The sequence below is a fragment of the Gallus gallus genome, chromosome 2 (genome assembly GCF_016699485.2).
Source record: "Gallus gallus isolate bGalGal1 chromosome 2, bGalGal1.mat.broiler.GRCg7b, whole genome shotgun sequence".
Classification (NCBI taxonomy): Eukaryota; Metazoa; Chordata; class Aves; order Galliformes; family Phasianidae; genus Gallus; species Gallus gallus.
This window is the reverse complement of record NC_052533.1, coordinates 42,654,705-42,658,737: the sequence shown is the minus strand read 5'-3', so window position 1 is coordinate 42,658,737 and position 4,033 is coordinate 42,654,705. Positions and strand designations below refer to the sequence as shown.

Here is a 4,033-nt window from a genome sequence, read left to right as displayed (position 1 = left end):
TTTTTTCATCGTTGTTGCCTTGTTAAATAAACAGTTTCAAATAAAACTTGTGACCAAGCAGTTTGTCATCAATTCACAAGCTGCAATGCTTGTGACTATATTGATGTCATAAATGTCAGCTTTGGCAGTCATAAGATCAAAGCATCCTATTCTCAAGACTCCAAGGTAATACACATGGTGTGTAGTCACCGACACATCTCCATCATCTGCATTTTTCTCATCTTCAAAATAAGGATGATGAAGTGTTCCTTAAAGTTTTGTTTAATAGCCTTCACCAGAAGTATGATTTTGTGTATCTGGGAAGCATTTTAATGTCCTCAGAAGTGCAGGTTGTAGGGCTACACGTGTTTTGGGCACATGACTCATAAAATGGCTTACATTGTTTTGACCAACCTTTAGGCTGACTTCTATTGGCATGCTTTTCTGCATCATGCAGTACACAGCCAGAAGCATCTGCTGAAGACAAATGGTTGTTTTCCATTGATCTGTAGACAACTGAGTGTCTCCCAAAAGTACCTCAGTTGCAAATAATGATAAATCAGATCCCAGAAAATTTCACTGCAGTGGAGGTTTTACACATTTTCAAAAAATCTTTGTGTGGTTTTATTTCTCACATATAATCAAGCACAATGGATTGCTCCTGCTTTTTAATGATGTAGTGGCAAGCTACTTTCCGAGGTATTTAACTATTGACATTCGTTATTGAATTATCATCTGCCTGTATAGATAGAAGTGTCTACAGAGAAAAACACATTACTTCCAGGTAAGTCCATGGCTGACCAACACTGCTTTAGAATTTTCTGTGTCTTCTAATTTCTTAGCAACAAAGGAGTTTCAAGATTTTTGCTTTTGGAACTGGGGAGAAGAAAAAAGCCTTTTCTGTTCCATTTATGTTGTTTTTCTTTGTTTTTATTTTGGGAAAATCTGTTAGTTAACTTCTTCATAAACAGTGACAACTTGGATGGAAAACATGATCAATGTCACTAGCCCAAGAAAGGTAATGCCAGTCACTGCAGCAAACAGAAAGCCTTTGCTGGGAAAAATCTTTTGACTAGTTGATGGAAAGTTACACAAGTGAGTGCACGTATATTCCATAAATGTATGCATTTCAATAGCTAAGGATCATGAAAAGATCATGTTGTATCCTTGAGATTCTGTTCAAGTGGAGGAACAGTAGGCCAAGATATAAAGGCTAAAATCAACCTCCAACATTGGAAGCTGAGCTTAGGTCTAATGCCAGCTGCAGTCCTTTTACACAGAGTGATTGTTACATTTTGAATAAGATTTTTTATTTTTATTTTTTTGCATTTTGGTGGCACTAGAAGCCATTTCTGTACAAAGTTGGCAAATAAATGTAGAAACCTTTGGTTTTAATGGTGTTACATAAATTTGCATGAAGGTGCTCTTTATGTGGGAAGAGCTTCCCCTATGGAGGCAAGCCAATTCACACTGCCTAGCTCATCAGAAAGTACAATTATACGCTGTCATCAGCCAGGTCATATTGACAACAGTTTGGTGCCTCATTGAGTAGAAAATATCTTTACTAAACTGTGTTAACTGAGCTCCATATGTAATAACCAGGGTTGGTTTTGCTTCCACTGGGCACCTGAGGTATTTTATGAGGGTAACGCTCCCAGCTTCCCTGGTCACCCTCAGCAGATTAACATACCATTGTAGCTGGACTGAACACAAGCTGCTGTTCATCATCAGAGACTTTTTGTGACTGAGGGGAGAAAGCTTTGGAGTACTTTTTTGCATTTGTTTGCATTCTGCTTTGCATGTGTGGACAAAGAGAAGATGGTTGTTGATACGAATAAAAGTAGAGGCAGGCAAAACAAAACAAGCAGAGCTCTAGAAGACCCCTAGAAGCAGATCTAGCATATTGAATGAGTTGGCCGAGGGACTTGGAAGAATGTTTTGCTTTTCTACTTCTATCAGTTCAGCTTCTGAGACTGGTTGCCATCTGAGAACACTGGAATTAGGAGCAGCCACTGCTCAAAACAAACTGTGTTTCACCCGTGTGGACAAAGTGAGGTATCAAGATTTAAAACTGAGTTGATGCTGCTTCAACTGAATCAGCAATGGTACGGGAGAGCCAGGACACAGACTCTGGGCTGTACATTTTAAGTGAACCAGAGTTTTGTGCACATATATGGATGTGTGGCACGTGGATAAAGAGCATACTTGGGTTTTGGAGATTAAGAGCTAGTTAAGATGTCTGGAAGGCTATAGCCATCAAGAAGAAACAGAACTTATCATCAGGAAGAAACATTGTTTGAAGGAATAAAACAAACTCCAAAGTATTTTGTGTTTGGTATCTCAAAAGTTCCTGAATATGGAGTAAGTGTTCCACTCCCAGCACTTTTCGCTATCATTTTCAGTTCTCTGCTTCACTCCAGGCAGGGTCTCCAGTCTTACTTACACTGCTCTTCTGGTTCAAAGCTGAAGATAATGTACATACTTTGGACATTTACAGAGACTAAAGCTTCAATCTAAAAATGCCTATGATCTGTCAGAAGGGGCTGGGTTCCTTTCAGACTTCTCCCTTGCATACAGTACCTATTTAAGTTTTGCAGTAAAGCATACTGTGCCCACATGTGGCAGGGAGGGATTTCTTATTTCTGTGCCCATGAATGAATCTTTCCAGGTGCTGAAAATTGCCATTTCCTTACCTACATACAAAAGCAAAATGAGATATTTAAGCTGCGGCATTTTTTTAACAGATATAATCTCCACTAGGAAATCAGTCATTTTGATGACCAATTCATTGCATGGTAATTGAAGGTTCTGGACAAAAAAACCTAATTTTTCACTTCTGAGTTTTGTTCAGTTCTCTAGAGGATGCTGTTATTCAGGCTGAATTCTAGTCTAAAACAAGCTTGCAGTAACCTTTATTTCATTTAAGATTTCTCCAGCAACAGATTATAAAATAGTAGAGTAGTTTATGTTTAAAGGAACCTCTGGAGATCTGTAGTCCAACTTCTTTCCCAGAACAGGTGTAATCAGAAGAGGTTGCTCAAGGCTGTGTACAGTCAACTTGAACACCTCCAAGAGCAGTGATCCCACCACCTCTCTAAGTCCCTATTTCAGTATTTGACTACACTTGTAGTAAAAAAAATAAATGTTTATACCTAATCAGAATATACCATGTACCGGTTTGTATCTGTTGCTTCTGAATCCATTGCTAGGCATGTCCAAGAAGAATCTGGCTCCATCTTCTCAGTATCCTCCAGTCAGGAAGCTATAGACACTGCTGTTCCCTGAGCCTGCTCTTCCTCAGGCCAGATGAACCCAGCTCCTTCAGCTTCTCCATGTCCATCATATGCTACAATCTCTGAGTGACTTGATGGCCTCCTACTCCACATGCGTCCTCACAGGTGCCAAAAAGAGGGGAATGATCACTTCTCTGGTTCTGCTGCTATACTCTTGCTAATACAGCCCAGGATGAGTCTGGCCTTCTTTCTTCAAGCGTGTTTGTTGGATTATGTTTGAGGACCTCCAGATCCTTTTCTGCAGAGCTGTTTTCCAGGCAACAGCCCCCTCCAGCCTATGTTGTTATCCTATCTCAGATGCAAGCCTTTTCAAATAAAGTAAGAAATGAGTAATCAACTTGCTTGCAAAACCCAAATAATTTTCTGTATGGCCAGCTTTACCAGGTTCTGTAGTCTTTCATCACTAATGCTCTTATATGAAGTTGAAATGCAGAGGATTTCTAGTGGCAGTCCCCTCCCATGGGGGCTCATGCTGTGAGATGACTTCAGTGTTCATTGTATTCTAACGTGGATCAGATTCTTTACGTAAATAAATGACTTGTGGCTAACTGACATATGGTATGTGTAGGAGTGGGTGAGTTCATTTCAAGAAAACTCTGTACTGGTAAGTAAAGTACTGGTGGTTATGTTTCTCATTTATGATGATGAGTAACTGCTCTTTATAGGTCAACTGTACTGGTACTTCTTACAGTTTGTTCTCATTTTGACTTGACAGAAAACTTGCACTGTTTTCCATTCTAATTTTTGCACTTGCTTTAGTT

General features: G+C 39.5%; 1 long non-coding RNA gene across 1 annotated transcript; it reads left to right on the top strand.

Moving 5' to 3' along the window:
• The first annotated feature begins 424 nt into the window (after nucleotides 1–424).
• Nucleotides 425–3,826, top strand: LOC107052617. The gene is made up of 2 exons (XR_001465219.3): nucleotides 425–763; nucleotides 3,189–3,826. It is a non-coding gene; the product is annotated as an uncharacterized LOC107052617 (long non-coding RNA).
• The last annotated feature ends 207 nt before the right edge of the window (nucleotides 3,827–4,033 follow it).